General features: G+C 46.4%; 1 long non-coding RNA gene across 1 annotated transcript in view; it reads left to right on the top strand.

Annotated features, from left to right (window-relative positions):
* Positions 1 to 13435, top strand: part of LOC310899571 — an 83016-nt gene that overhangs the window by 30556 nt on the left and 39025 nt on the right. The window contains exon 5 of the long non-coding RNA XR_014584399.1: positions 2272 to 2438. This is a non-coding gene — a long non-coding RNA (uncharacterized lncRNA). The remainder of the gene's footprint in view (positions 1 to 2271; positions 2439 to 13435) is intronic.

Genomic DNA, 13435 nt, shown 5'->3' with positions numbered 1-13435 from the left:
CTCCCATTTTGTATCTCTCCTCACCAGCCCTCCATACTGGGTATGGCTATGGGAAGTACTCCCAGACCTATATACTTATGCACAGTCAGCACATGCTGAATTACATGGGTATGCCCAGCTCCCATTGTCAGCAAAAAGAACATGCACTCAGTGGCATCTTGGGGTAGACGTGCTCTGAGGCACATGTCTTTGAAGCAAGCTACCTCTCCAAAAGCAGCCTGTCAAAGGCGAGTTTGCCTTTTAGGTCCCACAGAAAAGGGTCTGTGTTCATATGGTTTCATATGCTTGTATACTTACTGTTCAAAGGACTGGGACAACTTTTGCTGTTTCCTGACAACATTTTTAGAAGGCTCTGGTCTATCTATTCCACGCGGCAGTGCTAGGAAATAATGGCTTACTGGTGGCAACCTGCAAACTACTAGCAATACAGCTCAAAATCACAGGATGTTTTTATAAAATGTTAGATGTGAAACCAGACACCTAAAACACAGGCAAGGTCCTTCGTGGCAAGGATGCAGAAATGGTGCCCAGTGCCTTTGCCGTTTAGGTGCCTGCATGGTTTAAGTGTCTCTGGCCCAACTGAGTCAAGCACAAACTAAAATGCCCATCTCTTCACAACAAAACGACCTGATCTCACACCTTCATGGGAGCAAAGCAAGGTGCAGGTGATGTGAAGAGAAGCAGCAGACAAGCTGTAGGTCTGTCAGGGAATCTGAGCAGAAGCAGTGTGATGACTTCATGTCCTGCTGCTTGGTACTTCCCAGGTGTCCCTCACATTCATGGCTATTCTCGATTCCAGAAGAGTTTACCACAGTGAGCTCTTATTTTCTTTTCTATGCCAGTTTTACAGTCTTGGATGCAGCCTAAAAATAACTCGGAAAGGAAAATGATTTTGTTTTCTCAGAGGCACAGGTGAAAAAATGCTTCCTATGGCTGGTTGCCAAACAATCCCAAAACAAAACCACCTCCAAACTTACATGAGAAAGAGGCAGCTTTAACAGAAAGTAAACCACTCTTGGGTTTTGTCCATCTCTTGTGATAAGCCACGGGCATACTACTCTCTCATTCCTTCTGCAGATTGGTTACTGATGCTCTGCTCTCTAATTAGGCCCACTTCAGCTTTGTGGAGGAGGTGAGAATCTGCATATGCAAAATGTGTAAACAACAAACATGCCTCTGCTGGGCTGCCATGTTCCAGTCCAGAAAAGCAGAATTGACCCACATGCCCCTGAGTTCTCTGTGGAGCTCCTTGGATGTAAAAGCAACTCTCTGCCAAGGAAGGAGGGGATGCTGCAAACGAGATGCGGTTAGCTGCAGGAGCTGCTTACAAGGCTGTATGGGCGCATGTACAGGCAGAAATTCAGCCTGCAGGCCCAGGGGATTCAGAGTAGAGGCCGTACACAGCAGGCTACGTTATCTTGGTGATAATTCATCTTTGCTGCACTGTCACTGCACTGGTGAGAGTCAGGGGCCTCTTCTCAGACGAAATTTCTCAAAGTACTAACATTTCCTGGTCTTGGCACACCAAACAAGCAACCATTACTACGTGCCCAGGTTAGCTGCCCAGACCAGCAGGGGACATGCCCCGACATTTGTGTGGTTATCAGCGTGGATAACAAAAAACCCTTATGACTGCACAGGAAGAAGGTGAAAAGCTGCATTATCTTATCTGAGGAAGGCCATGGCCAATGCAGCAGCTGCTTGGCCATCCGAGCACTTGTGTTTGCATTCCTTATGAAACCCTTGCACGGTACCAGACACCAACGACCTTACCAATAATTAACAATGGAAATTTCATTCCCACATGCCCTTGGATAACAGGGCAATGTAACGGAGATGTTTTTCTTGCCCTGTCAAATACCTGACAGGTTGTTGTAAAGCTGGTTAATTTGTATGGGTGCTGTGCTTGGGACAAGTGCTGTTACCTACAACAGAGTGAATAGTCCTTTGCTCTTCTGTCAAAGGCCTCGGTGGGACTTTGGAGTCACCTTTTTTAAAAGTTCCTATGTGATTTAGGATTCCTCCACACGGAGGTTTCTGAGACTTCTGACAGCCATGTACATCCCTCTGTGGAGATCCCGTGAAAACTCATCTTCTACATTTTCCCACTGAAAACTCATCTTGGTTCAGGGGGCTGGGAGCTCCCAGATAGCCCATGGGAACATGGGGCTTTTGCTGCTCTGGTGTGGGCACTGTAACCTCACAGACATCTCGTGCTGCACCCTTGCAGGCATTCAGAGAATAACACGTTTGTTTTTCTTGCCTTTGCAGACTGCTCTGACAAGGAGAGATCCCCAGACAGCCATTCTGCCTTGTCCTCACGTTGCTGCCGACCTCCTCAGGCACATGCTGCCTTCCTGGGAGAATGCTGCAGCTCCTTCCCAAGACCCCACAAGCTGTGTCTGCACCTCCAGCCACACCATCTTGGATAGTCTCTGGTAAGTCAACTCCTGTGCTGATCCACAGGAGAAAGTCCAAAAGAAGGCAAGTCCCTACTTTTATCAAATCTCCCGCAGGAATCCTAACACCACAGCTCGCTCCCTTTGGAATAACTGCACTAATAAGAGTCTCCCTCTTCGTATGGGAGAATAACAGCAGGACTTAAAGCAGCAGTTCCCAGATTTAGGGGATGACAGCTCAAAGCAGGTCGTCTTCAAGGTTGTTTCAGATGGGAACCTGTAATGAAGGAGCAGGAGAGTCTGCCAGCGAATAGAGCTATCGTGACCTGAGGAGGCTTAAGAACTGTTATATCTGATATCACCCCTGTCACTAGTCATCTTCTTTGGACCCAAGGAGGCCACTTAAACCTCTTTGCAGACAAAGTGGGTAGAGAAAAAGTTAATTCTGATCTTTTTTGAGCAGTGTGTTTTCCCTCTCTGTCACAAAGATAGTCACCTGTGCATTTAGTGAACACCCAATGATTCCCATACTTAATGCTCACCCTGCAGAGCCTATTCTGAGCTGCAACTCTGAATTTTGCTGTCTATGGTGACAATACAGTGGTCCCAGGTAAGTCCCTCCAACCCCCTTCAGGCAGCTTTTCAAAGGTTTTTATTCAAAGTCTTTTCCCTAAATGTTATTCCTGAATTTATAGTCTTAACATTATATACTGTTATCGATAGTATCACACTTGGAGCTTGAGCAGAGGTCTTTGCATAAATAGAAAATCCCCTCTGACTAAGCAATTAGCTGCAATTTTAGAGTGAAGGTGTTTTAAAGATTAGTACACGTTTGACTACGCGGAACAAAAGTAAATGTCTCCTCACTCACAGACGTAGCATTCATGGATCTGCATGCGGCAAATTCTTTTGCTTTGTATCTCTTGTTTTCCCTTTCATGATAATAGCTGGGCATGAGTTTGTGGGTTTCCTTGTTTGTTTTTAAAGGCAGTGGAAGGAGTTGGAAAAGATTTTCTGTGCAGGAAGTATGAGCCTATTGGTTTAGCTCTCTCAATAGGGGGATTATAGAGTCAGAAACGTGGGGAAACCCTGGTTTGGAAGATCCTGTACACATTCCTTCAAACTGTTCTGGCGTCTCTCCAAAAACAATGGTGGTTTATGTAAGGTATTGAGAGAGAATGACGGGAGCATGAGTATAAATCTGCCTCTCAGTAAGTAGGGAAAATATGCTTGTTATTTCGTTCAAGCTTGTTCAGGGGTAGAGAGAAGGGTAGGCAGGCATAATGCCAAGTGGTAAGGTAGGCGTTGCCAGTAACCAGGATGGTTTCTCACATTAGTAATGGTTCCTCCTCATTTTCAGGTGAACAGTTCAAAAACATTCAGCTTGACAGGGCCTGAAACCTCTAAGAGCTTTGGAAAGGGGGTTAGTTGCTTAGGAGCCTCGCAGGTTTGAAAGGATGTGAAGGCCGTGGCTGGGGTAAGCTAGGCCATCCTGCCTGCAGCTGTCCAACCTGAAGAGACTTATGCTGCTGTTGCTCAGCTTCCCCACCCAGATGGAGGACGATGCCCCCCAGATCTACCAGAGTGGTCCCTCTGGGTTGGTCCCTGATCTAGCTCCAGGAGGAGGCATGCTGAAAGCAGAAAACTCAGTCACCAGCCAGAGCCTGTCTTGCCTCCCTTACAGCCAGACCCCCCACATTCCTTGAGAAGCAAATATTGGCTTGCATGGTGAAAATATGTCTTCACGTGCATGTGATTTACATCCCACAGAAAGCTCTGCTAGGTTCTGCGTTTGTACCCCAAACCATTTACCAAAACACTGCCCTCCTGTGCTCCATTTTCTTCCTTGTAGCGAGTTTCCCCCTCCAAAAATAGAGAAAAACCGTACTGCTCCTGCTTGCTATATGAATGAGCAGTGGATGTGATTCTGCAGATCCAAACCTTTTCCGAAGTGCTAAACCTCTTCAGTTTGTCTTTTTAGTTGCATTGGTTGTACGTAAAGGTCACTTGGACAGTACTGGAGTCAGAGATGCTGGCAGTACCTCCTGGGGTGTAAATGGCTGCCAACGCACAAGGGCACTCACTGACCAGGAGATGAGTTACTCTGGGACTTTGTCATGGGGCTCTTCACACCCAGGGTGAAGTCTCACAGCTGGCTTTGTCCAGGCTCTGCACTTTGTGCCAGGATCAGGGTGCCTTTGTCCCCCATGCTCACAATACCCCAACACCCTCCACAGGATGACAACTCCTTGTGAAGTCAAGGTGAAGGCTGCCACCTACTGAGTCACCAGAGCTGCCTCCAGTGACACCTGAGCATGCCTTGGAGGTTTCTAATGAAGAAGGCAGGCACACAAAGCCTTATTTCCAGCCCTTCAGTAGCCAATTGCTTTACTGCCACTGAACACAAGACTTGTGCATGTGTCTCTTAGCACTCCGCGTGCCCATTGTGCACAACTCACCGGCCAACCCTAAGGCTCTGCAAGAAGCTGTATTTGCCTTGCCCAAATCAAACTGAAGCAGAGGTACTTGACAGCAGTGCTGCAGGGAAGGATCTCAGCGCAGGATTCAGTAGGCTCTTTGGATCTGAATCTAGATCTGAAAAGCAGTTATCACTCTCATGTAGTATGTTTACATTTAGACACATTAAGTTTGGATAGCAGGACTTTGGTATGAGCTTGCACATTGCAGACTGGCTTTTTAAGAACAAATTATCTTCAAAACCACCTGAAGGATCTGAATACCTAGTCTGTGTTTGTAACATAGGGCTCCCATGGGAGCTCTTAAAAACTGCTGTTGAGAGGTATGCCCAAGATGAAATTCCAGGCAAGTCAATCACAGAGTAAATCAGGTAATCACTCGTGAGCGTCAAATGCTGATGTTCTGACTAATGTTGTGCCTGACAGTCTGAAAGGATCAGAAAAAAAGATCTTCTCCCACCCACCCCCAAAGTCTTGAGATTAACAACATTAGATCCTCAGGAACGTTCACTGATCCCTGTCAGTACACACACATACACACGCATGGAGTAATTCCTGTGTTACCAGCTCTCCTAGATAGGTTTTTAACTGATCTGTGAGGAATTCATTCTGCTTGGAAGGTGCCCACTGAGAGCTGCTTGCTGCCTGACCTGATCATGTGGACCATTTATTGTTCCAAGCATACTAACAGAACTTTATGCCCGTCCAGCAAATGATACTGATCTCACTACATGGAGGCATGTTCCCCGATGTTAGGATGAGGCATCAATCTGCTTGCTCTTCTCACGTCAAACCCGACACCAGAGCAACCTTCTGTTTATTCTCATACTCGGGTCTCAGTACACATAGGGTGGGCTTTACTGTTAACTTCATTAGTCTGTAAGTTAGGCATTTAATGCCTACCTCCTTTATAGCCAGCAGAAGGAGAAAGAAACATCTCCAGGGGATGATTCATCTGGATTATTTTATATGCCTCATGTTAAATGAATTCCCTGTGGAGATGCCCTCTCCTTCACTATCTCAAAACAGCTAACTTAAGCTTGGCACCTATCTGCTCAGTGGGTGAATGCAGGGTGAGTGAACCACAGCATTAGTTTCTACAAATAATTCAATACCTTAGACCCCACTGAAGTGAAGAAGACCACAAGGGATAGTCTGACTGTACATAGCAGCGGAGATTTAGCAACCGAAGTGTCTAGCGTGTTTGATACTAGAGGCCAGATTCACTAGAATCATATTCTTAAAGCAATTAAAATCCGATTGTATAATGAATGAATTGGAGATCACCGCAAAGCTATGAGTTTCCCACCCTTGTTTCAAGTTGCAAAGACCTGGGATCATCTCATCTAAGCATCTGTTGCAAGTACAATTTATTGTGCTGTTGCTGGGAGGGTTATGATAAGGGAACAAAGCTGCAGAGTTAATTAATTAATGGAAGTCAGCAGTGGGTGGGGAGCACTGTAAGGCTACAGGGCTCTCCATACCTTTCGCAGGGCTCTCGTTACCCTGGAATGTACTGATGGCTGCCATGAGGCACTACTGACTTTGATCTCCAGACAGTCGCAGGCCTTCTTACAGCCAGTGGGTGTGTTAGCACTCTTCTGTCAGGCTCAATGGAGGGAGCAATTAAACCTCATTTATGTAGGAGATAGCCTTGAAACAAGAGGAGCCGACACCCCAAAAATCACATGACATGGCCTACTCAAAGCTAGGCTGTTTGGGTGGCTGGAAGGGTCTTGTTCTAATTATGTTCACTGGGGGAAAAGATACTGTTGTGGTATTAAGTGAACTTGTTCAGGATAAAAATATTTTCCGTATTTTTTCCAATGCCTGCTCTTAATCAATAATTGAGTAAGCCTAGATGGGTTTTTGGTTTGGTTGTACGGGACTCGAGTCTGATCACCTGGCGACAGAGACAAGGCTGAAGAACTCTGAGTGACAGTACTGGAAAGGGAATGATAGCAAGGTACCGTCTTGGGAAACTTCAAACACATCACTTTATCAAAGCATGATTCAAGACATCACTCAGCAAGTTGCTACAGACACAAGTTATCATCTGAATACCAAGCACATTCCAGTATCTGCCTCTGAAATGAGGAGTCTACATTTCTTATTCAATATTGTTAATATGACATGCTTTCCCTTCTGAACAGATGTAAGAACTCCTTTTCCTAGCAGAGATGATAGGACTGGGATCCTCTGCAAGCTCTGGGAACGAGCAAAAGCCCCTAGCAAGAAGAAATCAACTTTTTTAAAATGTGCATTTTTATTTAGAAAAATGGAGCAAAGAATATCTGCAGTAGCTATAGCAGGAAAATAAGGGATGTGGACCTATAGAGACACAGAGGGAGCATGGGGACTGGTTTGCTACATGTGCATACGGGGCTGGTTTGCATTTTCTTCTACCTGCAAGATCACTTCTGGCTTCAAACTGGAGTTGACCAGAGAGGGAACCACTGAGTGGAAATGGCCTTTGTGTCTCTGCACGGATTATTGTGCAGTGAGCCACAGTGCAAGCAGAAAGTGGCTGCTGGGGGTACAAGGGGTGGATAACCTACCCCAGTCACAGCTCTTTCCTGACCTACGCTGCCCTGCGCTCTGGCTGCTGCTGGCAGAGCACAGGAGCATGGAAGCCACCCTTGCACACCTTCCTCCCTTTTGCTGAGGGGAAGCTGCCTAAAATGGCATGCCAAAGTGCTTGGCAGTACAGAAATGTAACGTCATTCAGTAAAGCCACTACCCATTTACAGAAGGCCTGCATCACACTGCAGTATTTTAGGTTATTTTCCTAAGGAAGTGAGTCTTAGCTGTTGTGCAACCTATCTCTCTGTTAGCCTGCCTCTAACAACAGGTCGAATTCAGACAAACAGCAGGGATTTCAAGGATATGATGTTCATTTCTGTGTCACGAATACAGCTCACTGGAGAAGGAACAAAATAGTCCGAGTGCCCACACTAAGTAGAAACTGGCAATTCAAGCTCTCCTCAAAGAGCCCACAGGCTCCTGCTGTAGGCACCAATCCAGAGGAAACCTGGGACCATTGGTGTCTGGGGAGCAACTGCTTTGAACAGGCAGTGCAGGGACAGTCAGAGGGGTGAAGATAAGAAAACTGTGTTGGAAAAACCCTTTCTAAAGCTCAAGCCCATCCCTGCTTCATTCTTGCTCTGGTCACAGTGTTTATGCAAATAATTTGATATGCCTTAAGAAGCTGAACCAGTTGGCTGTTGACTTAAGCAGTTGTCAGTTCACTGGCAGAGGGCATCCACTGCTCTGGCAGGAGGAAAGGTCAGCAACACTCCTGCCCTGTCAGCAGCACAAACCAGAGAGAAAGTCAGTAGAAATTTTCCCATCATCTTTCTCTCTGACACCAAGGTACTATTTTATTTACAAAGTCGAGGCAGCTCGTCTCCTTAGCCACAAAGTATAATTGAAAGCAGTCAAAAGAGCATTCAACTACAGCTACACATTATAGCCACATCAAGCATTTAAAAAATAAATGTCTGGGCCATCTTTAGACATGCAGAAACCACATTACTCTCAAAAAATAGATATACTAGAGACACTTCCTTATTTGCCAACTGATTTCTCGTCTGTTGGATGTACTGAGATCATGTTTTCAAATTTTTTGTCCACAGCCCTGAGGGAATGAAACCCATTTTAAGGAAAAGATTCCTGCCTCATTCAAAAATCCCTGTCTTCTGGGGTCATAAGGAGCACTCCAAATATCACCAAACTAGCAAGAGCTGGCAATTCCTAGTCTAATATGTCAGAGAAGTTTGCAAGGATTGTGCACACATACAGTTATGCTATGCCAAGCATTTTGTCTCTTGGCCTGCTTGAAATTTACTGACTCATGGAATCAAGTTGTTTTCTCTTCTCAGAGAAGCAGCCCCAACCATGGCCTACAAAGCCCTGACCCAAACCCTCCTGCTCTAGAAGTAGATTGGCATGAGGTACTTCACCAAGTAACGTCATCTCTTCAGTGCTTGTCTGCAGGAGTCGTTGGGCCTCATTTGTTCCCGAAAACCAAATTACTTGAATTCTGAAAATGGACATCCCCACTAGAGATGCCAGACAACCCACCTGAACCCAGCTTTGAACTGCTCATTCACGCAGAGCAGGAGGGGATGCCTTTAGGGTTCTGATCCTTGTGATGGTCACAGACATCTGTAGGGGCCAACATGTCTCAGAACATTGATGCCCTGGGCTCGGTAAAGAAGAGTTGTGTGAACATTACCTTTTGCTTCACTGTTGGGTCCTGCTAGAGACTGAGCATACTGAACTGAACTCCAGGTAGTGCAAGCAATGCATTTAGCCCCTAGCCACCTAAAGTGAACTGAACTCTGGGGACGTGGCCTGTGTGGCCGGGGATCTTGTTCACTAAATTCATAAGCAACAAGCAAGGAAAATGTCTGGGCTGCAAGGATGCTGGACAATTATTTAACAATACATTTTAGTCAACCCTATTAAACCTGTCAACCTTCCGTACCTAACCAGAAGTCTCCTCCCTCTTCCTCCCAGGGTCCAGTTGCCTTTTAAATAGCAGACATGATTCAAATTAGGATGTGTAGGGAAAGCATACCCCTATTTTCACTAACTGTGCTAAATGGGACTCAGTGGAGACTCACAAATCCAACTGTTCTACCTTTGGAGAGCTTCTCCAGAGGAGATATTTTCTGGATCAATGCTGTATGTGTTCTCCTTCTCCCCCTAATTTATGAATAGCAGAAAGCAACAGAATCCTAGCTATGTATTTGGTGGGTGTAAAAGAATGACTCATTAGCCTAATGGAGAGTTATCTGGGCAGTAAATGCACAAATGAGAATATATGACAGTGAGTCACCACTGATTGTAGGCCTGGGTGGGACAGATGCAGGTACCATTTTGTTAGGGATCAGTGTAGGGCAGAGTTCAAGATGGGTTCAGAGAGGCAAGATGCTTTTTTATACCTTAACTAAAGACCTTTATATGTAAGATACAGTTGCCAGGCTCCCCTGTATTCACTTCACCAGCAATATCATCCAAATAGAGTCAGTCTTGCTGGATGGAGAGGTCTTGGAGATACTTAGCTACATTTCCGCTGGAGAAATTTCTGCAGGGTCTCGCAGAGAAAGCCCTGTCTTGTTGAAAATGCATCCAAGGCAGAAACCAGCTCTGAGCACTGATGTGGTGCAAGTCATGAAGAAGTAGAGAGCCACCAACCACTTCTGTACAAGCCCTACACGTTACTGGCACTCAGATCACCTTGGCCTGAGCAGCAAACCCAGCTTGGCATAGCTGAGGCTGTAGGCCGGAGATGGCAGCCTGCAGTGCAGCGTGACTGCAGCCTTGCCTCTGGCTGGGCATCCTCGGCCAAGCGGTGGATACCTCAATTCCTCATCCCTGGGGAGAAGCTGACAGACCTCGTCTGCTGAAGAGCACATGGAGGAGCTGTGCTGTGTTCCCCCCATGTGAGGGCCCTCAGCTGGCTTGCCAGACGCTCACAAATGATGCAAGACCGCGATTGCCAGCCTCCTCTTCAGGGAGCAGCAGTTCGGCTAGTGCTTGCCAGTCGCCCACAGGTTACAGTAGCAGTGTTGTGATGCAAGAGGGGAGATAAGGCGATACGAACACCACGACTGGACTCATCCCTCCAGGGGCAAGGAGTCACGCTCATCAAAGCAGACCCCTGGGACCACAAAGCCCACTTGGCAGGCAGGCCAGCACCAGCGTAATGCAGCAATCGCCTCCTGGGCATCCCTTTGCCACGCTGTTTTTGGTGGAGCCCACGTGGCAGGGCTGCTTTGAGGAAGGTGTTTGGAGGTGATATCCACATCTTCATGTGAGCTAAGTCTGGAGGAAGCTGTAAGAGGAGCATAGGCTCCTACAGCTCTTGTTAGACCTACTCAGTTTGAACCTGCCCAGCATCCATGGCCCCCCTCACATGTCAGCCAGTTCCTGAAACATCCCAGCTTGGCTTAAGGCACCATTTTCCGTTCCCATTTGAGGAAAGGGACCCAAACCACCATCGTCTGCTCATCACACTGCTTGCGTAAGCATCAAAGCCTGACACGAGGCCAAATGGTCACGTTTAGGTCTCGCCATAAGCCTGTCAGCACTGCCAGGCCTTGTGGCTCTGCCAATGCAAGCAGGTGTTGTTCCTGTGCATCTTCCCAGCTGAAGTCCAGGGCAGGGATCTTCATTTTGGGGGTTAGAGCTGATGTTTTGGTTCAGAAGGAGCTTCTGTGACTTGTCTTGGGCAAGTGTTAGCTCCAGATCCCAGCCTCGGGCTTTTGGAGTGACCCACAATTTTGATGCCTGTTATGAGGAGGAGGTTTGAGGAGGAGCATTGTGCACGCCTCCCTAGATACTTCAGTCTATGCATTCAGCAGTCATGAGATCCTAAGTCACTAGTTGCTTTTTAAAGCTCTGGCCTGGAATTTCTGATGGATGAGAGATGTCAGAAAGTGAAATTAGCCTTGCCATCAAGTGAGTCCTCCCAGTATGTGAGAGAGTTACAAAACTTCGTAGGCACCATTACACAACAAACAGCTGCATCTGGTTTTGGGAGAAGTCTCCGCCCTGACATATGGTTTGTACCACTGCTCTACTCACGTTTTTTTAGGGACAGAACTGGATTTGCAGGTGGTGCTAAAGTTGCGCTATGCAAGGCCGTGCAGTAGACAGGGGCTACAGCTGACTTGGGAGAGTTTGTGGGCCTTCCTATAAGCACAAAAAGAGGGCAGCCAGACCTTGTGATGCACCTGTGGATGTAGGACTTCACTGCGGTATGGTGATGTGATGTTTCTTGCCTCAAGCTTAAAGGTGTCTTCTGTGAACTTGTGCATGGCAGTACCGGTGGGGCTAGGGTGCCCTTTACATTGGTGTCACTAGTCCAGAAACACCGTGCTCCCCATATCATTTGGGAAGATCCTTCCCATCATTCTGATCAGCGCAGTGACATCTTCGCAGAGGATTATCTCCCCCAGCAAGCTGAGCCCAAACCCACTGCCTACCCAAATCCCATCATGCTGCGCTCCCAGCCAGGGAGTAAACAGGCAGCACAATCCACATGCGACTCCGAACGCTAGTGTTTGATGTGGCTCGCTTCCCCAGGGCCAGCCAAATTCCCACCCGCCACAGCACTTGGGGCAACAGGACAAACAAGCAGCACCGACACGACAGAGCTGCCAGGTGTTGACACCAAGGAGTTGGGGGAGTTCACAGAGGAATAACAAACAAACAGTACCGATGAAAAAATACTTTCCTTCTCTGCCTAGCAGCTCTGCAAAAGCCGGGAGACAATCAGTCCAAAGTGCCACACACATATTAGGACTTGGTAATTGAATGAAATCATACAGCCTCGTGATGATAGGGCATAGGAGTCTATAGGGCATATTGCTCAACTCTCTTAGTGTCTTTCTATATCTGGAGCAGTTACTCTCCTGGGGGAGAACTGTCAAGGGTATCTAGTAAGGAAATGACCAAACTAATATGTCTTGTTGGAGCAAATATCTTCAATGAAACTGCACAACAAGAGCTCTTGTATCTTGATTAGCCATACAAAGCACGTGAACTTACAGGAGAAAATGGTACAGCTACCAGGGTGTCACATCCTTCCTTTTGCTAACTGCTATCATCAGGTGTCAGGCACACTTTCCTAGCACTGGCCTGGAGCACAGCACTCACGCATTCATGAGCAATGGGGACTGCAAGCAGGCTGTCCAGGGGGAACCCAAACTGATCGTAGGCAGTCCCAAGTTTCAAAGGCAGAAGAATTCAGGAGTGCCCAGGAACCAAACTGCAAACCGCATATCAAAATTTAGGTCAACATTTACATACTTCAATTCTATGTGTGTAAATTGTGGTGTTAGTGTAAATGTATAATGAGTAAACATCAAATGCAGACAGTCTGATTTTATTTTCCCGGTGACACATCTATGCAACATCCAGTGAGGTCAGTGAGCACGTTTATTCAGATGACTTAGTATGTATTTTAGACTTTATGTAGGAATATGGGACTGGAAAGTAATTCCTGGTGCAAGTCCAGCCACTTTGTATAATCCTGTTAATTCATTTACCGTGTTCCAGTTTAAACCCACTTGGGTTTCCTGGCCCAACTTTATTTACCACTAGTCCAAGGCAGAACATGAATGGTGAATCCTTGCTGAGTCTGTGCACTTCTTACTCTTTGTTTGATTGGTTTTAGGCACAAGATTGGCATTTAACACAAGTTCCACATCCACCTCTCTGACTTACTGTGGACTCAGAAACTCTTCATTCCATAGACTGGAAGTTGTTTTTACAGGATTTGATGAATCTGAGCTTAAGAGTTTAGGAGTCCCTTCTGAGAACAAACCAGGCCACAAAAGCATGTCAAATTTGACATTCCTGATTACCAGAAACTCAAATCGAGTTCCTCATGCTGCTTTTGTACTAGTCTTATGCCTAAAAGAGAAATACTCATAACAAAAATGCAAACATTTCATTTCTGTTAAGCCAACATTCAGTTGACGTGAAACAATTACTATCTATTCCAGTGCTTTCCCTGTGGCAATGCTGTAAATAACATTTACTGTG

This window comes from Anser anser (genome assembly GCF_964211835.1).
Source record: "Anser anser genome assembly, chromosome: 4".
In the NCBI taxonomy this organism is placed as follows: domain Eukaryota; kingdom Metazoa; phylum Chordata; class Aves; order Anseriformes; family Anatidae; genus Anser; species Anser anser.
Note: the sequence above shows the minus strand (reverse complement) of the source record. Positions and strands in the feature narration are given on the sequence as shown.